Raw genomic sequence first — 25499 nt, 5'->3', positions numbered from 1 at the left:
TATCACGCTCTATCACTCTCAGACACTCTCAATCACTCTCAGACACTCCCAGACACTCTCAGACAATCTCTACCACTCTCAGATACTCTCTCTCACTCTCTGACACTCTCTGACACTCTCAGACACTCTCAGACACTCTCTATCACTCTCTGACACTCTCTGACAATCTCAGACACTCTCTGACACTCTCAGAAACACTCTATCACTCTCTATCACTCTATATCACTCTCAGACACTCTCAGACACTCACTATCACTCTCTCTCACTCCCTATCACTCTCTGACACTCTATATCACTCTCTGAAACTCTCTGACACTCTCTGAAACTCAATGACACTCTCTGAAACTCCCTATTACTCTCTATCACTCTCTGACACTCTCTGACTCTCCTTGACTCTCTCATACACTCTCTATCACTCTCGATCACTCTCTGACACTCTCTATCAATCTTTATCACTCTCTGACACTCTCTATCTCTCTCTTTCACTCTCTGACACTCTCTGACAATCTCAGACACACTCAGACACTCTCTATCACTCTCTGACACTCACTGACACTCTCAGACATTCTCTGTCACTCTCAGACACTCTCCGTCACTCTCAGACTCTCTCTGTCACTCTCAGACAATCTCAGACACTCTCAGACACTCTCTATCACACTCTGAAACTCTCTATCACTCCCTGACACTCTCTTTCGCTCTCTGACACACTCTGACACTCTCTGACACGCTCAGACACTCTCTAACCCTCTCTATCACTCTCTGACATTATCTGAAACTCTCAGAATCTCTCTCTCACTCTCTGAAACTCTCAGACACTCTCTATCACTCTCTGACAGTCTCTATCACTCTCTGACACTCTCAGACACTCTCTATCACTCTCTGACATTCTCAGACACTCTCTATCACTCTCTGACACTCTCGATCACTCTCAGACACTCACTATCACTCTCTATCACTCTCTATCACTCTCTGACACTCTATATCACTCTCTGAAACTCTCTGACACTCTCTGAAACTCAATGACACTCTCTGACACTCCCTATCACTCTCTATCACTCTCTGACACTCTCTGACTCTCTCAGATACTCGCTGTCACTCTCTATCACTCTCTGACTCTCTCTATCAATCTTTATCTCTCTCTCTCACTCTCTGACAGTCTCTGACAATCTCAGACACTCTCAGACACTCTCCATCACTCTCTGACACTCACAGACACTCTCAGACATTCTCTGTCACTCTCAGACACTCTCTGTCACTCTCTGACACTCTCTGACACTCTCAGACACTCTCATACACTCTCTGACACATTCAATCACTCTCTATCACTCTCTGATACTCTTTGACACTCTCTATCACTCTGTTGCTCTCTGACACTCTCAGACACTCTCCATCACTCTCTGACTCTCTCTGACACACTCTGACACACTCTGACACTCTCTGACACTCTCAGACAATCTCTATCACTCTCTGAAACTCTCCATCACTCTCTGATACTCTCTGACACTCTCTATCACTCTCTGACACTCTCTGACACACTCAGACACGCTCTGACTCTCTCTGACACTCTCTGACACTCTCAGACACTCTCTAGCATTCTCAGACACTCTCTATCACTCTCTGACACTCTCTGACACTCTCTGACACTCTCAGACACGCTCTGACAATCTCTGACACTCTCTGACACTCTCAGACGCTCTCTGAAACTCTCAGAAACTCTCTATCACTCACAGACACTCTCTGACACTCTCGATCACTCTATGACACTCTCTGAAACTCTTTATCACTCTCTATTACTCTCGACACACTCTGACACTCTCAGACACATTCAATCACACTGTATCACTCTCTGACACTCTTTGTAACTCTCGATCACTCTATGACACTCTCTGACACTCTCTATCACTCTCTATTACTCTCTGACACACTCTGACACACTCTGACACTCTCAGACACACTCTGACACTCTCTGACACTCTCAGACACTCTCGATCACTCTCTGACACTCTCTGACACTGTAAGACACTGTGACACTCTCAGACACCCTCAATCACTCTCAGACACTCTCAATCACTCTCAGACACTCTCAGACACTCTCAGACACTCTCTATCACTCTCTGACCCTCTCTGACGCTCTCAGACACTCTCTGACACTCTCAGACACTCTTAGACACTCTCAGACACTCTCTATCACTCTCTGACCCTCTCTGACGCTCTCAGACACTCTCTGACACTCTCAGACACTCTCTATCACTCTCTTTCACTCTCTATCACTCTCAGACACTCTCAGACACTCTCAATCACTCTCAGACACTGTCAGACACTCTCAGACAATCTCTATCACTCTCAGACATTACCTATCACTCTCTGACACTCTCTGACACTCTCTGACACTCTCAGACAGTCTCTATCACTCTCTATAACTCTCTGACACTCTCTATCACTCTCTGACACTCTCTGACACTCTCAGACACTCTCTGACACTCTCAGACACTCTCAATCACTCTCTGACACACTCTGACACTCTCAGAAACTCTCTATCACTCTCAGACACTCTCTGAGACTCTCGATCACTCCATGACTCTATCTGACACTCTCTATCACTCTCTATTACTCTCTGACACACTCTGAAACTCTCAGACACATTCAATGACTCTCTATCACTCTCTGACCCTCTTTGTCACTCTCGATCACTCTGTGACACTCTCTGACATTCTCTATCACTTTCTATTACTGTCTGACACACTCTGACACTCTCTGACACTCTCAGACACACTCTGACACTCTCTGACACTCTCAGACACACTCTATCACTCTCTGACACTCTCTGACACTCTCAGACACTCTCTATCACTCTCTATCACTCTCAGACACTCTCAGATATTCTCAATCACTCTCAGACACTCTCAGACACTCTCAATCACTCTCAGACACTGTCAGACACTCTCAGACAATCTCTATCACTCTCAGACACTACCTATCACTCTCTGACACTCTCTGACACTCTCTGACACTCTCTGACACTCTCAGACACTCTCTATCACTCTCTATAACTCTCTGACACTCTCTATCACTCTCTGACACTCTCTGACACTCTCAGACACTCTCTGACACTCTCAGACACTCTCAATCACTCTCTGACACACTCTGACACTCTCAGAGACTCTCGATCACTCTCAGACACTCTCTGACACTCTCGATCACTCCATGACTCTATCTGACACTCTCTATCACTCTGTATTACTCTCTGACACACTCGGAAACTCTCAGACACATTCAATCACTCTCTATCACTCACTGACCCTCTTTGTCACTCTCGATCAATCTGTGACACTCTCTGACATTCTCTATCACTCTCTATTACTGTCTGACACACTCTGACACTTTCTGACACTCTCAGACACTCTGTATCACTCTCTGACACTCTCTGACACTCTCTGACAGTCTCATGCACTCTCTATCAATCTCTATCACTCTCTGACACTCTCTGACACTCTCTGTCAGTCTCAGACACTCTCTATCACACTCTGAAACTCTCTGACACTCTCTGACACTCAATGACACTCTCTGACACTCCCGATCACTCTCTATCACTCTCTGACACTCTCTGACAATCTCTGACACCCTCAGACACTCTCTATCAATCTCTATCACTCTCTGACACTCCCTGACACTCTCTGACAGTCTCATACACTCTCTATCAATCTCTATCACTCTCTGACACTCTCTGTCAGTCTCAGACACTCTCTATCACACTCTGAAACTCTCTGACACTCTCTGACACTCAATGACACTCTCTGACACTCCCTATCACTCTCTATCACTCTCTGACACTCTCTGACAATCTCTGACACCCTCAGACACTCTCGATCAATCTCTATCACTCTCTGACACACTCTATCACTCTCTATCACTTTCTGACACTCTCTGTCACTCTCTGACTCTCTCCATCACTCTCTGAAACTCTCTGACACTCTCTATCACACAATGACACTCTCTGAAACTCTCTGACACTCTCAGACACTCTCTGACATTCTCAGACACTCTCTATCACTCTCTATCACTCTCTGACACTCTATATCACTCTCTGACACTCTCTGACACTCTCAGACACTCTCAGACACTCTCAATCACTCTCTGACTCTCTCAGACTCCCTCTGACACTCTTAGAATCTCTCTATCACTCTCAGACACTCTCTGACACTCTCGATCACTCTATGACACTCTCTGACACTCTCTATCACTCTCTACTACTCTCTGACACACTCTGACACTCTCAGACACTTTCAATCACTCTCTATCACTCTCTGACACTCTTTGTCACTCTTGATCACTCTGTAACACTCTCTGACATTCTCTATCACTCTCTATTACTGTCTGACACACTCTGACACTCTCTGACACTCTCAGACACACTCTGACACTCTCAGACTCCCTCTGACACTCTCAGAAACTCTCTATCACTCTCAGACACTCTCTGACACTCTCGATCACTCTATGACACTCTCTGACACTCTCTATCACTCTCTATTACTCTCTGACACACTCTGATACTCTCAGACACATTCTATCACTCTCGATCACTCTATGACACTCTCTGACATTCTCTATCACTCTCTATTACTGTCTGACACACTCTGACACTCTCTGACACTCTCAGACACACTCTGACACCCTCTGACACTCTCAGACACACTCTATCACTCTCTGACACTCTTGATCACTCTATGACACTCTCTGACACTCTCTATCACTCTCTATTACTCTCTGACACACTCTGATACTCTCAGACACATTCTATCACTCTCGATCACTCTATGACACTCTCTGACATTCTCTATCACTCTCTATTACTGTCTGACACACTCTGACACTCTCTGACACTCTCAGACACACTCTGACACCCTCTGACACTCTCAGACACTCTCTATCACTCTCTATCACGCTCTATCACTCTCAGACACTCGCAGACACTCTCAGACACTCTCAATCACTCTCAGACACTCCCAGACACTCTCAGACAATCTCTACCACTCTCAGACACTCTTAGACACTCTCAGACACTCTCTATCACTCTCTGACCCTCTCTGACGCTCTCAGACACTCTCTGACACTCTCAGACACTCTCTATCACTCTCTTTCACTCTCTATCACTCTCAGACACTGTCAGACACTCTCAGACAATCTCTATCACTCTCAGACATTACCTATCACTCTCTGACACTCTCTGACACTCTCTGACACTCTCAGACAGTCTCTATCACTCTCTATAACTCTCTGACACTCTCTATCACTCTCTGACACTCTCTGACACTCTCAGACACTCTCTGACACTCTCAGACACTCTCAATCACTCTCTGACACACTCTGACACTCTCAGAAACTCTCTATCACTCTCAGACACTCTCTGACACTCTCGATCACTCCATGACTCTATCTGACACTCTCTATCACTCTCTATTACTCTCTGACACACTCTGAAACTCTCAGACACATTCAATGACTCTCTATCACTCTCTGACCCTCTTTGTCACTCTCGATCACTCTGTGACACTCTCTGACATTCTCTATCACTTTCTATTACTGTCTGACACACTCTGACGCTCTCTGACACTCTCAGACACACTCTGACACTCTCTGACACTCTCAGACACACTCTATCACTCTCTGACACTCTCTGACACTCTCAGACACTCTCTGACACTCTCAGACACTCTCTATCACTCTCTATCACTCTCAGACACTCTCAGACACTCTCAATCACTCTCAGACACTCTCAGACAATCTCTATCACACTCAGACACTCTCTATCACTCTCTGACACACTCTGACACTCTCAGACACTCTCTGACACTCTCTATCACTCTCTGACAATCTCTGACACTCTCAGACACTCTCTGACACTGTCAGACACTCTCTATCACTCTCTGTCACTCTCTATCACTCTCAGACACTCTCAGACTCTCACAGAAACTCTCAATCACTCTCAGACACTCTCGGACACTCTCTGACACTCTCAGACACTCTCTATCACTCTCTATCACTCTCTGACACTCTCTGTCACTCTCTGACACTCTCAAGCACTCTCTGACTCTCTCTGACTCACTCTGACACTTTCTGACACTCTCAGACACTCTGTATCACTCTCTGACACTCTCTGACAGTCTCATACACTCTCTATCAATCTCTATCACTCTCTGACACTCTCAGACACTCTCAATCACTCTCAGACACTCTCAGACAATCTCTATCACACTCAGACACTCTCTATCACTCTCTGACACACTCTGACACTCTCAGACACTCTCAGACACTCTCTATCACTCTCTGACACTCTCAGACACTCTCTGACACTGTCAGACACTCTCTATCACTCTCTGTCACTCTCTATCACTCTCAGACACTCTCAGACTCTCACAGAAACTCTCAATCACTCTCAGACACTCTCAGACACTCTCTGACACTCTCAGACACTCTCTATCACTCTCTATCACTCTCTGACACTCTCTGTCACTCTCTGACACTCTCAATCACTCTCTGACTCTCTCTGACACACTCTGACACTTTCTGACACTCTCAGACACTCTGTATCACTCTCTGACACTCTCTGACACTCTCTGATAGTCTCATACACTCTCTATCAATCTCTATCACTCTCTGACACTCTCTGACACTCTCTGTCAGTCTCAGACACTCTCTATCACTCTCTGACACACTCTGACAATCTCTATCACTCTCTGACACTCTCAGACACTCTCAGACACCCTCAATCACTCTCAGACACTCTCAATCACTCTCAGACACTCTCAGACACTCTTAGACACTCTCAGACACTCTCTATCACTCTCTGACACTCTCTGACACTCTCTGACACTCTTAGACACTCTCAGACACTCTCTATCACTCTCTGACCCTCTCTGACGCTCTCAGACACTCTCTGACACTCTCAGACACTCTCTATCACTCTCTTTCACTCTCTATCACTCTCAGACACTCTCAGACACTCTCAATCACTCTCAGACACTGTCAGACACTCTCAGACAATCTCTATCACTCTCAGACACTGCCTATCACTCTCTGACACTCTCTGACACTCTCAGACACTCTCTATCACTCTCTATAACTCTCTGACACTCTCTATCACTCTCTGACACTCTCTGACACTCTCAGACACTCTCTGACACTCTCAGACACTCTCAATCACTCTCTGACACACTCTGACACTCTCAGAAACTCTCTATCACTCTCAGACACTCTCTGACACTCTCGATCACTCCATGACTCTATCTGACACTCTCTATCACTCTCTATTACTCTGTGACACACTCTGAAACTCTCAGACACATTCAATGACTCTCTATCACTCTCTGACCCTCTTTGTCACTCTCAATCACTCTGTGACACTCTCTGACATTCTCTATCACTTTCTATTACTGTCTGACACACTCTGACACTCTCTGACACTCTCAGACACACTCTGACACTCTCTGACACTCTCAGACACACTCTATCACTCTCTGACACTCTCTGACACTCTCTGACACTCTCAGACACTCTCTGACACTCTCAGACACTCTCTATCACTCTCTATCACTCTCAGACACTCTCAGACACTCTCAATCACTCTCAGACACTCTCAGACAATCTCTATCACACTCAGACACTCTCTATCACTCTCTGACACAGTCTGACACTCTCAGACACTCTCAGACACTCTCAGACACTCTCTATCACTCTCTTTCACTCTCTATCACTCTCAGACACTCTCAGACACTCTCAGACACTCTCAATCACTCTCAGACACTGTCAGACACTCTCAGACAATCTCTGTCACTCTCAGACACTACCTATCACTCTCTGACACTCTCTGACACTCTCTGACACTCTCTGACACTCTCAGACAGTCTCTATCACTCTCTATAACTCTCTGACACTCTCTATCACTCTCTGACACTCTCTGACACTCTCAGACACTCTCTGACACTCTCAGACACTCTCAATCACTCTCTGACACACTCTGACACTCTCAGAGACTCTCGATCACTCTCAGACACTCTCTGACACTCTCGATCACTCCATGACTCTATCTGACACTCTCTATCACTCTCTATTACTCTCTGACACACTCTGAAACTCTCAGACACATTCAATCACTCTCTATCACTCACTGACCCTCTTTGTCACTCTCGATCAATCTGTGACACTCTCTGACATTCTCTATCACTCTCTATTACTGTCTGACACACTCTGACACTCTCTGACACTCTCAGACACACTCTGACACTCTCTGACACTCTCAGACACACTCTATCACTCTCTGACACTCTCTGACACTCTCAGACACTCTCTGACACTCTCAGACACTCTCTATCACTCTCTATCACCCTCAGACACTCTCAGACACTCTCAATCACTCTCAGACACTCTCAGACAATCTCTATCACACTCAGACACTCTCTATCACTCTCTGACACACTCTGACACTCTCAGACACTCTCTGACACTCTCTATCACTCTCTGACAATCTCTGACACTCTCAGACACTCTCTGACACTGTCAGACACTCTCAGACTCACAGAAACTCTCAATCACTCTCAGACACTCTCAGACACTCTCTGACACTCTCAAACACTCTCTATCACTCTCTATCACTCTCTGACACTCTCTGACACACTCTGACACTTTCTGACACTCTCAGACACTCTGTATCACTCTCTGACACTCTCTGACACTCTCTGACAGTCTCATACACTCTCTATCAATCTCTATCACTCTCTGACACTCTCAGACACTCTCAATCACTCTCAGACACTCTCAGACAATCTCTATCACACTCAGGCACTCTCTATCACTCTCTGACACACTCTGACACTCTCAGACACTCTCAGACACTCTCTATCACTCTCTGACACTCTCTGACACTCTCAGACACTCTCTGACACTGTCAGACACTCTCTATCACTCTCTGTCACTCTCTATCACTCTCAGACACTCTCAGACTCTCACAGAAACTTTCAATCACTCTCAGACACTCTCAGACACTCTCTGACACTCTCAGACACTCTCTATCACTCTATATCACTCTCTGACACTCTCTGTCACTCTCTGACACTCTCAATCACTCTCTGACTCTCTCTGACACACTCTGACACTTTCTGACACTCTCAGACACTCTGTATCACTCTCTGACACTCTCTGACAGTCTCATACACTCTCTATCAATCTCTATCACTCTCTGACACTCTCTGACACTCTCTGTCAGTCTCAGACACTCTCTATCACTCTCTGACACACTCTGACAATCTCTATCACTCTCTGACACTCTCAGACACTCTCAGACACTCTATATCACTCTCTGACACTCACTGACATTTGCAGCACTCTCTGTCACTCTCAGACACCTCAGAAACTCTCTATCACTCTCTGACACTCTCTGACACTCTCTGACACTGTCTGACACTGTCTGAAACTCTCTGACGCTCTCTGACACTCTCTGACACACTCAGAAACACTCTATCACTGTCTATCACTCTCTGACAAACTCTGATAGTCTCTGACACTCTCAGACTCCATCAGACACTCTCTGACACTCTCTGACACTCTCTGACACTCTCTATCAATCTTTATCACTCTCTGACACTCTCAGACACTCTCTATCTCTCTCTCTCACTCTCTGACACTCTCTGACACTCTCTGACAATCTCAGACACACTCAGACACTCTCTATCACTCTCTGACACTCACTGACACTCTCAGACATTCTCTTTCACTCTCTGACGCTCTGACACTCTCAGACACTCTCCGTCACTCTCAGACACTCTCCGTCACTCTCAGACACTCTCTGTCACTCTCAGACACTCTCAGACACTCTCAGACACTCTCCATCACACTCTGAAACTCTCTATCACTCCCTGACACTCTCTTTCGCTCTCTGACACACTCTGACACTCTCTGACACGCTCAGACACTCTCTAACACTCTCTATCACTCTCTGACACTCTCTGAAACTCTCAGAATCTCTCTCTCACTCTCTGAAACTCTCAGACACTCTCTATCACTCTCTGACACTCTCTATCACTCTCTGACACTCTCTGACAATCTCTGACACCCTCAGACTGTCTCTATCACTCTCTGACACTCTCTATCACTCTCTATCACTTTCTGACACTCTCTATCACTCTCTATCACTTTCTGACACTCTCTATCACTCTCTGAAACTCTCTGACACTCTCTATCACTCAATATCACTCTACGACACACTCTGACACACTCTGACACTCTCTGACACTCTCAGACACTCTCTATCACTCTTTATCACTCTCTGGCACTCTCTGACACTCTCAGACACATTCAATCACTCTCTATCACTCTCTGACACAATAAGACACTCTCGATCACTCTATGACACTCTCAGACACTCTCTGTCACTCTCTATTGCTCTCTGACACACTCTGACACTCTCTGACACTCTCAGACACTCTCAATCACTCTCTGACACTCTCAGACACTCTCTGACACTCTCAGACACTCTCGATCACTCTCTATCACTCTCTGACACTCTCTATCACTCTCTGACACTCTCAGACACATTCAATCACTCTCTATCACTCTCCGACACAATTTGACACTCTCGATCACTCTATGACACTCTCAGACACTCTCTATCACTCTCTATTGCTCTCTGACACACTCTGAAACTCTCTGACACTCTCTGACACTCTCAGACACTCTCTATCACTCTCTGACACTCTCTATCACTCTCTGACACTCTCTATCACTCTCTGACACTCTCAGACACTCTCTGACATTCTCAAACACTCTCTATCACTCTCTATCACTCTCTGACACTCTATATAACTCTCTGACACTCTCTGACACTCTCAGACACTCTCAGACACTCTCTGACTCTCTCTGACACACTCTGACAATCTCTGACACTCTCTTTCACTCTCCTTCACTCTCAGACACTCTCTATCACTCTCTGACACTCTCTGACACTCTCAGACACTCTCTATCACTCTCTGACACTCTCTGACACTCTCAGACTCCCTCTGACACTCTCAGAATCTCTCTATCACTCTCAGACACTCTCTGACACTCTCGATCACTCTATGACACTCTCTGACGCTCTCTATCACTCTCTATTCCTCTCTGACACACTGACACTCTCAGACACATTCAATCACTCTCTATCACTCTCTGACTCTCTTTGACTCTCTCGATCACTCTACGACACTCTCAGACACTCTCTATTGCTCTCTGACACACTCTTACACTCTCTGACTCTGACACTCTCTATCACTCTCAGACACTCTCCGTCACTCTCAGACATTCTCTGTCACTCTCAGAAACACTCAGACACTCTCAGACACTCTCTATCACACTCTGAAACTCTCTATCACTCCCTGACACTCTCTTTCGCTCTCTGACACACTCTGACACTCTCTGACACTCTCAGACACTCTCTACCACTCTCTATCACTCTCTGACACTCTCTGACACTCTCTGACACTCTCAGAATCTCTCTCTCACTCTCTGAAACACTGAGACATTCTCTATCACTCTCAGACACTCTCTGTCACTCTCAGACACTCTCTATCACTCTCTATCACTCTCTGACACTCTCTGTCACTCTATGACTATCTCTGACACTCTCTATCACACTCTGACACTCTCTGACACTCTCTGACACTCTCCGACGCTCTCAGACACTCACTATAACTCTCTATCACTCTCTGACCCTCTCTGACACTCTCTATCACTCTCTGACACTCTCTACCACTCTCTGAAACTCTCTATCACGCGCTATCACTCTCTGACACTCTCTATCACACTCTGAAACTCACTGACACTCAATGACATTCTCTGACACTCCCTATCACTCTCTATCACTCTCTGACACTCTCTGACAATCTCTGACACCCTCAGACTGTCTCTATCAATCTCTATCACTCTCTGACACTCTCTATCACTCTCCATCACTTTCTGACACTCTCTATCACTCTCTGACTCTCTCTATCACTCTCTGAAACTCTCTGACACTCTCTATCACACAATGACACTCTCTGAAACTCTCTATCACTCAATATCACTCTCTGACACACTCTGACACACTCTGACACACTCTGACACTCTCAGACACTCTCTATCACTCTCTGACATTCTCTATCACTCTCTGACACTCTCTGACATTCTCAGACACTCTCTATCACTCTCTATCACTCTCTATCACTCTCTGACACTCTCAGACACTCTCAGACACTCTCAATCACTCTCTAACTCTCTATGACACACTCTGACAATCTCTGACACTCTCTTTCACTCTCAGACACTCTCTTTCACTCTCTGACACTCTCTGACACTCTCAGACACTCTCTATCACTCTCTGACACTCTCTGACACTCTCAGACACTCTCTATCACTCTCTGACACTCTCTGACACTCTCAGACTCCCTCTGACACTCTCAGAATCTCTCTATCACTCTCAGACACTCTCTGACACTCTCGATCACTCTATGACACTCTCTGAAGCTCTCTATCACTCTCTATTACTCTCTGACACACTCTGACACTCTCAGACACATTCAATCACTCTCTCTGTCACTCTCTGACACTCTTTGTCACTTTCGATCACTCTATGACACTCTCTGACATTCTCTATCACTCTCTATTACTGTCTGACACACTCTGACACTCTCTGACACTCTCAGACACACTCTGACACTCTCAGACTCCCTCTGACACTCTCAGAAACTCTCTATCACTCTCAGACACTCTCTGACACTCTCGATCACTCTCTGACACTCTCTGACACTCTCTATCACTCTCTATTACACTATGACACACTCTGACACTCTCAGACACATTCAATCACTCTCGATCACTCTATGACACTCTCTGACATTCTCTATCAGTCTCTATTACTGTCTGACACACTCTGACACTCTCTGACACTCTCAGACACACTCTGACTCTCCTTGACTCTCTCATACACTCTCTATCACTGTCTATCACTCTCTGACACTCTCTATCAATCTTTATCACTCTCTGACACTCTCAGACACTCTCTATCTCTCTCTCTCACTCTCTGACACTCTCTGACACTCTCTGACAATCTCAGACACACTCAGACACTCTCTATCACTCTCTGACACTCACTGACACTCTCAGACATTCTCTGTCACTCTCTGACGCTCTGACACTCTCAGACACTCTCCGTCACTCTCTATCACTCTCTGACAATCTCAGACACTCTCTATCACTCTCTGACACTCTCGATCACTCTCAGACACTCACTATCACTCTCTATCACTCTCTATCACTCTCTGACACTCTATATGACTCTCTGAAACTCTCTGAAACTCTCTGAAACTCAATGACACTCTATGACACTCCCTATCACTCTCTATCACTCTCTGACTCTCTCTGACTCTCTCAGACACTCTCTATCACTGTCTATCACTCTCTGACACTCTCTATCAATCTTTATCTCTCTCTCTCACTCTCTGACACACTCTGACAATCTCAGACACTCTCAGACACTCTCTATCACTCTCTGACACTCACTGACACTCTCAGACATTCTCTGTCACTCTCAGACACTCTCAGACACTCTCTGTCACTCTCAGACACTCTCTGACACTCTCAGACACTCTCATACACTCTCAGACACTCTCAATCACTCTCTGACTCTCTCTGACACACTCTGACACTCTCTGACACATTCAATCACTCTCTATCACTCTCTGATACTCTTTGACACACTCTGACAATCTCTGACCCTCTCTTTCACTCTCTTTCACTCTCAGACACTCTCTATCACTCTCTGACACTCTCTGACACTCTCAGACACTCTCTATCACTCTCTGACACTCTCTGACACTCTCAGACTCCCTCTGACACTCTCAGAATCTCTCTATCACTCTCTGACTCTCTCTGACACACTCTGACAATCTCTGACACTCTCTTTCAATCTCTTTCACTCTCAGACACTCTCTATCACTCTCTATCACTCTCTGACACTCTCAGACACTCTCTATCACTCTCTGACACTCTCTGACACTCTCAGACTCCCTCTGACACTCTCAGAATCTCTCTATCACTCTCAGACACTCTCTGACACTCTCGATCACTCTCTGACACTCTCTGACACTCTCTGACACTCTCTATCACTCTCTATTACTCTCTGACACACTCTGACACTCTCAGACACATTCAATCACTCTCGATCACTCTATGACACTCTCTGACATTCTCTATCAGTCTCTATTACTGTCTGACACACTCTATCACTCTCTGACACATTCAGACACTCTCAGACACTCTCTGACACTCTCAGACACTCTCTATCACTCTCTATCAATCTCAGACACTCGCAGACACTCTCAGACACTCTGAATCACTCTCAGACACTCCCAGACACTCTCAGACAATCTCTGCCACTCTCAGATACTCTCTATCACTCTCTGACACTCTCTGACACTCTCAGAAACTCTCAGACACTCGATCACTCTCTGACACTCTCTGACACTCTCAGACACTCTCTGACACTCTCAGAAACTCTCTATCACTCTCTATCACTCTCTATCACTCTCAGACACTCTCAGACACTCACTAACACTCTCTATCACTCTCTGACACTCTATACCACTCTCTGAAACTCTCTGACACTCTCTGAAACTCAATGACACTCTCTGACACTCCCTATTACTCTCTATCACTCTCTGACACTCTCTGACTCTCCTTGACTCTCTCATACACTCTCTATCACTGCCTATCACTCTCTGACACTCTCTATCAATCTTTATCACTCTCTGACACTCTCAGACACTCTCTATCTCTCTCTCTCACTCTCTGACACTCTCTGACAATCTCAGACACACTCAAACACTCTCTATCACTCTCTGACACTCACTGACACTCTCAGACATTCTCTGTCACTCTCTGACGCTCTGACACTCTCAGACACTCTCCGTCACTCTCAGCCACTCTCTGTCACTCTCAGACACTCTCTGTCACTCTCAGACACTCTCAGACACTCTCAGACACTCTCTATCACACTCTGAAACTCTCTATCACTCCCTGACACTCTCTTTCGCTCTCTGACACACTCTGACACTCTCTGACACGCTCAGACGCTCTCTAACACTCTCTGTCACTCTCTGACACTCTATGAAACTCTCAGAATCTCTCTCTCACTCTCTGAAACTCTCAGACACTCTCTATCACTCTCTGACACTCTCTATCACTCTCTGACATTCTCAGACACTCTCTATCACTCTCTGACATTCTCAGACACTCTCTATCACTCTCTGACACTCTCGATCACTCTCAGACACTCTATATCACTCTCTGAAACTCTCTGACACTCTCTGAAACTCAATGACACTCTATGACACTCCCTATCACTCTCTATCACTCTCTGACTCTCTCTGACTCTCTCAGACACTCTCTATCACTGTCTATCACTCTCTGACACTCTCTATCAATCTTTATCTCTCTCTCTCACTCTCTGACACTCTCTGACAATCTCAGACACTCTCAGACACTCTCTATCACTCTCTGACACTCACTGACACTCTCAGACATTCTCTGTCACTCTCAGACACTCTCAGACACTCTCTGTCACTCTCTGACACTCTCTGACACTCTCTATCTCTCTCTCTCACTCTCTGACACTCTCTGACACTCTCTGACATTCTATACCACTCTCTGACACTCTCTGAAACTCAATGACACTCTCTGACACTCCTATTACTCTCTATCACTCTCTGACACTCTCTGACTCTCCTTGACTCTCTCATACACTCTCTATCACTGCCTATCACTCTCTGACACTCTCTATCAATCTTTATCACTCTCTGACACTCTCAGACACTCTCTATCTCTCTCTCTCACTCTCTGACACTCTCTGACACTCTCTGACAATCTCAGACACACTCAAACACTCTCTATCACTCTCTGACACTCACTGACACTCTCAGACATTCTCTGTCACTCTCTGACGCTCTGACACTCTCAGACACTCTCCGTCACTCTCAGCCACTCTCTGTCACTCTCAGACACTCTCTGTCACTCTCAGACACTCTCAGACACTCTCTATCACACTCTGAAACTCTCTATCACTCCCTGACACTCTCTTTCGCTCTCTGACACACTCTGACACTCTCTGACACGCTCAGACACTCTCTAACACTCTCTGTCACTCTCTGAAACTCTCAGACACTCTCTATCACTCTCTGACACTCTCTATCACTCTCTGACATTCTCACACACTCTCTATCACTCTCTGACATTCTCAGACACTCTGTATCACTCTCTGACACTCTCGATCACTCTCAGACACTCTATATCACTCTCTGAAACTCTCTGACACTCTCTGAAACTCAATGACACTCTATGACACTCCCTATCACTCTCTATCACTCTCTGACTCTCTCTGACTCTCTCAGACACTCTCTATCACTGTCTATCACTCTCTGACACTCTCTATCAATCTTTATCTCTCTCTCTCACTCTCTGACACTCTCTGACAATCTCAGACACTCTCAGACACTCTCTATCACTCTCTGACACTCACTGACACTCTCAGACATTCTCTGTCACTCTCAGACACTCTCAGACACTCTCTGTCACTCTCTGACACTCTCTGACACTCTCTGACACTCTCTGACACTCTCTGACACTCTCAATCACTCTCTGACTCTCTCTGACACACTCTGACACTCTCTGACACATTTAATCACTCTCTATCACTCTCTGATACTCTTTGACACTCTCGATCACTCCAAGACACTCTCAGACACTCTCTATCACTCTGTTGCTCTCTGACACTCTCTGACACTCTCAGACACTCTCTATCACTCTCTGACACTCTCTATCACTCTCTGACACTCTCAGACACTCTCTGACACTCTCAGACAATCTCTATCACTCTCTGAAACTCTCTATCACTCTCTGATACTCTCTGACACTCTCTATCACTCTCTGACACTCTCTGACACTCTCAGACACTCTCAGGCATTCTCAGACACTCTCAATCACTCTCTGACTCTCTCTGACACTCTCAGACACTCTCGATCATTCTCAGACACTCTCTATCACTCTCTGACACTCTCTGACACTCTCGATAACTCTATGACACTCTCTGAAACTCTTTATCACTCTCTATTACTCTCTGACACACTCTGACACTCTCAGACACATTCAATCACTCTCTATCACTCTCTGACACTCTTTGTAACACTCGATCACTCTTTGACACTCTCTGACACTCTCTATCACTCTCTATTACTCTCTGACACACTCTGACACTCTCTGACACTCTCAGACACACTCTGACACTCTCAGACACTCTCGATCACTCTCTGACACTCTCTGACACTCTCAGACACTGTGACACTCTCAGACACTCTCTATCATTCTCTATCACTCTCTATCACTCTCAGACACTCTCAGACACCTTCAATCACTCTCAGGCACTCTCAATCACTCTCAGACACTCCTAGACACTCTCAGACACTCTCAATCACTCTCTGACTCTCTCTGACACTCTCAGACACTCTTAGACACTCTCAGACACTCTCTATCACTCTCTGACCCTCTCTGACGCTCTCAGACACTCTCTGACACTCTCAGACACTCTCTATCACTCTCTTTCACTCTCTATCGCTCTCAGATACTCTCAGACACTCTCAGACACTCTCAATCACTCTCAGACACTCTCAGACACTGTCAGACACTCTCAGACAATCTCTATCACTCTCAGACACTACCTATCACTCTCTGACACTCTCTGACACTCTCTGACACTCTCTGACCCTCTCAGACACTCTCTATCACTCTCTATAACTCTCTGACACTCTCTATCACTCTCTGACACTCTCTGACACTCTCAGACACTCTCTGACACTCTCAGACACTCTCAATCACTCTCTGACTCTCTCTGACACTCTCTGACACTCTCAGACACTCTCTTTCACTCTCTGACACTCTATATCACTCTCTGAAACTCTCTGACACTCTCTGACACTCAATGAGACTCTCAGACACTCCCTATCACTCTCTGACACTCTCTGACTCTCTCAGACACTCTCTATCACACTCTCTCACTCTCTGACACTCTCTGACAATCTCAGGCACTGACAGACACTCCCTATCACTCTCTGACACTCAGTGACACTCTCAGACATTCTCTGTCACTCTCAGACAATCTCTGTCACTCTCTATCACTCTCTGACACTCTGACACTCTCAGACACTCTCCGTCACTCTCAGACACTCTCTGTCACTCTCAGACACACTCAGACACTCTCAGACACTCTCTATCACACTCTGAAACTCTCTATCACTCCCTGACACTCTCTTTGGCTCTCTGACACACTCTGACACTCTCTGACACTCTCAGACACTCTCTATCACTCTCTGACACTCTCTGACACTCTCAGAATCTCTCTCTCAGTCTCTGAAACTCTCAGACACTCTCTATCACTCTCTGACACTCTCTATCACTCTCTGACATTCTCAGACACTCTTTATCACTCTCTGAAACTCTCTATCACTCTCTGACACTCTCTATCACTCTCTGACACTCACGGACACTCTCAGACACTCTCTGTCACTATAAGACACTCTCTATCACTCTCTATCACTCTCTGACACTCTCTGACACTCTCAGACACTCTCAGGCATTCTCAGACACTCTCAATCACTCTCTGACTCTCTCTGACACTCTCAGACACTCTCGATCATTCTCAGACACTCTCTATCACTCTCTGACACTCTCTGACACTCTCGATAACTCTATGACACTCTCTGAAACTCTTTATCACTCTCTATTACTCTCTGACACACTCTGACACTCTCAGACACATTCAATCACTCTCTATCACTCTCTGACACTCTTTGTAACACTCGATCACTCTTTGACACTCTCTGACACTCTCTATCACTCTCTATTACTCTCTGACACACTCTGACACTCTCTGACACTCTCAGACACACTCTGACACTCTCAGACACTCTCGATCACTCTCTGACACTCTCTGACACTCTCAGACACTGTGACACTCTCAGACACTCTCTATCATTCTCTATCACTCTCTATCACTCTCAGACACTCTCAGACACCTTCAATCACTCTCAGGCACTCTCAATCACTCTCAGACACTCCTAGACACTCTCAGACACTCTCAATCACTCTCTGACTCTCTCTGACACTCTCAGACACTCTTAGACACTCTCAGACACTCTCTATCACTCTCTGACCCTCTCTGACGCTCTCAGACACTCTCTGACACTCTCAGACACTCTCTATCACTCTCTTTCACTCTCTATCGCTCTCAGATACTCTCAGACACTCTCAGACACTCTCAATCACTCTCAGACACTCTCAGACACTGTCAGACACTCTCAGACAATCTCTATCACTCTCAGACACTACCTATCACTCTCTGACACTCTCTGACACTCTCTGACACTCTCTGACCCTCTCAGACACTCTCTATCACTCTCTATAACTCTCTGACACTCTCTATCACTCTCTGACACTCTCAGACACTCTCTGACACTCTCAGACACTCTCAATCACTCTCTGACTCTCTCTGACACTCTCTGACACTCTCAGACACTCTCTATCACTCTCTGACACTCTATATCACTCTCTGAAACTCTCTGACACTCTCTGACACTCAATGAGACTCTCAGACACTCCCTATCACTCTCTGACACTCTCTGACTCTCTCAGACACTCTCTATCACACTCTCTCACTCTCTGACACTCTCTGACAATCTCAGACACTGACAGACACTCCCTATCACTCTCTGACACTCAGTGACACTCTCAGACATTCTCTGTCACTCTCAGACAATCTCTGTCACTCTCTATCACTCTCTGACACTCTGACACTCTCAGACACTCTCCGTCACTCTCAGACACTCTCTGTCACTCTCAGACACACTCAGACACTCTCAGACACTCTCTATCACACTCTGAAACTCTCTATCACTCCCTGACACTCTCTTTGGCTCTCTGACACACTCTGACACTCTCTGACACTCTCAGACACTCTCTATCACTCTCTGACACTCTCTGACACTCTCAGAATCTCTCTCTCAGTCTCTGAAACTCTCAGACACTCTCTATCACTCTCTGACACTCTCTATCACTCTCTGACATTCTCAGACACTCTTTATCACTCTCTGAAACTCTCTATCACTCTCTGACACTCTCTATCACTCTCTGACACTCACGGACACTCTCAGACACTCTCTGTCACTATAAGACACTCTCTATCACTCTCTATCACTCTCTATCACTCTCTGACACTCTCTATCACTCTCTATCACTCTCTGACACTCTCTATCACACTCTGACACTCTCTGACACTCTCCGACGCTCTCAGACACTCACTATAACTCTCTATCACTCTCTGACCCTCTGTGACACTCTCTATCACTCTCTGACACTCTCTATCACTCTCTGAAACTCTCTATCACGCTCTCCCACTCTCTGACACTCTCTGACACTCTCTGACACTCTCAGACACACTCTATCACTCTCTGACACTCTCTGACACTCTCAGACACTCTCTGACAGTCTCATAACACTCTCTATCAATCTCTATCACTCTCTGACACACTCTGACACTCTCTGACAGTCTCAGACACTCTCTATCACTCTCTGACACTCTCAGACACTCTCAGACACTCTATATCACTCTCTGACACTCACTGACACTCGCAGACACTCTCTATCACTCTCTGACACTCTCTGACACTCTCTGACACTCTCTATCACTCTATGACACTCTCTGACACTCTCTATCACTCTCTGGCACTCTCTGACACACTGAGACACTCTCTATCACTCTCTATCACTCTCTGACACACTCTGACAGTCTCTGACACTCTCAGACTCTCTCAGACACTCTCTGACACTCTCTGACACTCTCTGACACTCTCTGACACTCTCTATCATTCTCTATCACTCTCTGACACACTCTGACACTCTCTGACACTCTCAGACACTCTCTGACACTCCCTATCACTCTCTATCACTCTCTGACACTCTCTGACTCTCTCAGACACTCTCTATCACTCTATGACACTCTCTGACACTCTCTATCACTCTCTATCACTCTCTGGCACTCTCTGACACACTGAGACACTCTCTATCACTCTCTATCACTCTCTGACACACTCTGACAGTCTCTGACACTCTCAGACTCTCTCAGACACTCTCTGACACTCTCTATCACTCTCTATCACTCTCTCTCACTCTCTGACACTCTCTGACACTCTCTGACAATCTCAGACTCTCACAGACACTCTCTATCACTCTCTGACAATCAGTGATACTCTCAGACATTATCTGTCACTCTCAGACACTCTCTGTCATTCTGTCACTCTCAGACACACTCAGACACTCTCAGACACACTCTATCACACTCTGAAACTCTCTATCACTCCCTGACACTCTCTTTCGCTCTCTGACACACTCTGACACTCTCTGACACTCTCAGACACTCTCTATCACACTCTATCATTCTCTGACACTATCTGACACTCTCAGAATCTCTCTCTCACTCTCTGAAACTCTCAGACACTCTCTATGACTCTCAGACACTCTCTGTCACTCTCAGACACTCTCTATCACTCTCTATCACTCTCTGACACTCTCTATCACTCTCTGACACTCTCTGACACTCTCTATCACTCTCTGACACTCTCTATCACTCTCTATCACTTTCTGTCACTCTCTATCACTCTCTGAAACTCTCTATCACTCTCTGAAACTCTCTGACACTCTCTATCACTCAATGACACTCTCTGAAACTCTCTATCACTCAATATCACTCTCTGACACTCTCTGACACTCTCTGACACTCTCTGACAATCTCTGACAATTTCAGACTCTCACAGACACTCTCTATCACTCTCTGACAATCAGTGATACTCTCAGACATTGTCTGTCACTCTCAGACACTCTCTATCACTCTCTGACACTCTATATCACTCTCTATCACTTTCTGTCACTCTCTATCACTCTCTGAAACTCTCTATCACTCTCTGAAACTCTCTGACACTCTCTATCACTCAATGACACTCTCTGAAACTCTCTATCACTCAATATCACTCTCTGACACTCTCTGACACTCTCTGACAATCTCTGACAATCTCAGACTCTCACAGACACTCTCGATCACTCTCTGACAATCAGTGATACTCTCAGACATTGTCTGTCACTCTCAGACACTCTCTGTCACTCTCTGTCACTCTCAGACACTACCTCTCACTCTCTGACACTCTCTGACACTCTCAGACACTCTCTGACCCTCTCAGACACTCTCTATCACTCTCTATAACTCTCTGACACTCTCTATCACTCTCTGACACTCTCTGACACTCTCAGACACTCTCTGACACTCTCAGACACTCTCAATCACTCTCTGACTCTCTCTGACACACTCTGACACTCTCTGACACTCTCTGACACACTCTATGACTCTCTATCTCTCTCTGACACTCTCTGACACTCTCAGAAACTCTCTATCACTCTCTGACACTCTATATCACTCTCTGAAACTCTCTGACACTCTCTGACACTCAATGAGACTCTCTGACACTCCCTATCACTCTCTGAGACTCTCTGACTCTCTCAGACACTCTCTATCACTCTCTGACACTCTCTATCAATCTTTATCACTCTCTGACACTCTCTGACAATCTCAGACACTGACAGACACTCTCTATCACTCTCTGACTCTCAGTGACACTCTCAGACATTCTCTGTCACTCTCAGACTATCTCTGTCACTCTCTATCACTCTCTGACACTCTGACACTCTCAGACACTCTCCGTCACTCTCAGACACTCTCTGTCACTCTCAGACACACTCAGACACTCTCAGACACTCTCTATCACACTCTGAAACTCTCTATCACTCCCTGACACTCTCTTTGGCTGTCTGACACACTCTGACACTCTCTGACACTCTCAGACACTCTCTATCACTGTCTATCACTCTCTGACACTCTCTGACACTCTCAGAATCTCTCTCTCACTCTCTGAAACTCTCAGACACTCTCTATCACTCTCTGACACTCTCTATCACTCTCTGACATTCTCAGACACTCTCTATCACTCTCTGAAACTCTCTATCACTCTCTGACACTCTCTATCACTCTCTGACACTCACTGACACTCTCAGACACTCTCTGTCACTATAAGACACTCTCTATCACTCTCTATCACTCTCTGACACTCTCTATCACTCTCTATCACTCTCTGAGACTCTCTGTCACTCTCTGACACTCACTATCACACTCTGACACTCTCTGACACTCTCTGACACTCTCCGATGCTCTCAGACACTCCCTATAAATCTCCATCACTCTCTGACCCTCTCTGACACTCTCTATCACTCTCTGACACTCTCTATCACTCTCTGAAACTCTCTATCACGCGCTATCACTCTCTGACACTCTCTATCACACTCTGAAACTCTCTGAAACTCTCTGACACTCAATGACACTCTCTGACACTCCCTATCACTCTCTATCACTCTCTGACACTCTCTGACAATCTATGACACCCTCAGACACTCTCTATCAATCTCTATCACTCTCTGACACGCTCTATCACTCTCTATCACTTTCTGACACTCTCTATCACTCTCTGACACGCTCTGAAACTCTCTATCACTCAATATCACTCTCTGACACACTCTGACACACTCTGACACTCTCTGACACTCTCAGACACTCTCTATCACTCTTTATCACTCTCTGGCACTCTCTGACACTCTCTGACACTCTCAGACACATTCAATCACTCTCTATCACTCTCTGACACAATTTGACATTCTCGATCCCTCTATGACACTCTCAGACACTCTCTATCACTCTCTATTGCTCTCTGACACACTCTGACACTCTCTGACACTCTCTGACACTCTCAGACACTCTCTATCACTCTCTGACACAATTTGACATTCTCGATCCCTCGATGACACTCTCAGACACTCTCTATCACTCTCTATTGCTCTCTGACACACTCTGACTCTCTCTGACACACTCTGACACTCTCTGACACTCTCAGACACTCGCTTTCACTCTCAGACACCCTCTATCACTCTCTGACACTCTCTGACATTCTCAGACACTCTCTGACACTCTCAGAAACTCTCTATCACTCTCTGACACTCTCTGACACTCTCTATCACTCTCTGACACTCTCTGACACTCTCTGACACTCTCAGAAACTCTCTATCACTCTCTATTACTCTCTGACACACTCTGACACTCTCAGACACATTCAATCACTCTCTATCACTCTCTGACCATCTTTGTCACTCTCGATCACTCTATGACACTCTCTGACATTCTCTATCACTCTCTATTACTCTCTGACACTCTCAGACACACTCTGACACTCTCTGACATTCTCAGACACATTCTATCACTCTCTGACACTCTCAGACACTCTCTGACCCTCTCAGAATCTCTCTCTCACTCTCTGAAACTCTCAGACACTCTCTATCACTCTCTGACACTCTCTATCACACTCTGACAATCTCTGACACCCTCAGACACTCTATCAATCTCTATCACTCTCTGGCAGTCTCTATCACTCTCTGACACTCTCTATCACTCTCTGCAACTCGCTGACGCTCTCTATCACTCAATGACACTCTCTGAAACTCTCTATCACTCAATATCACTCTGACACACTCTGACACACTCTGACACTCTCAGACACTCTCTATCACTCTCTTTCACTCTCTATCCATCTCAGACACTCTCTGACTATCTCTATCACTCTCTTTCACTCTCTATCCGTCTCAGACACTCTCAGACACTCTCAATCACTCTCAGACACTCTCAGACACTGTCAGACACTCTCAGACAATCTCTATCACTCTCAGACACTCTCTGTCACTCTCTGACACTCTCTGACACTCTCAGACACTCTCAGACACTCTCAGACACTCTCTATCACTCTCTATAACTCTCTGACACTCTCTATCACTCTCTGACACTCTCTATCACTCTCAGACACTCTCTGACTCTCTCTGACACACTCTGACACTCTCTGACACTCTCAGACACTCTCCATCACTCTCAGGCACTCTCTATCACTCTCAGACACTCTCGATCACTCTCTGACACTCTCTGACACTCTCAGACTCACTCTCTCACTCTCTGACACTCTCTGACACTCTCCGACACTCTCTGACAGTCTCATACACTCTCTATCAATCTCTATCACTCTCTGACACACTCTGACACTCTCTAACAGTCTTAGACACTCTCTATCACTCTCTGACACACTCTGACACTCGCAGACACTCTCTATCACTCTATGACACTCTCTGACACTCTCGCTCAATCTCTATCACTCTCTGACACTCTCTGACACACTGAGACACTCTCTATCACTCTCTATCACTCTCTGACACACTCTATCACTCTATGACATTCTCAGACACTCTCTATCACTCTC

The sequence above is a fragment of the Heterodontus francisci genome, chromosome X (genome assembly GCF_036365525.1).
Source record: "Heterodontus francisci isolate sHetFra1 chromosome X, sHetFra1.hap1, whole genome shotgun sequence".
Taxonomy (NCBI): Eukaryota; Metazoa; Chordata; class Chondrichthyes; order Heterodontiformes; family Heterodontidae; genus Heterodontus; species Heterodontus francisci.
Note: the sequence above shows the minus strand (reverse complement) of the source record.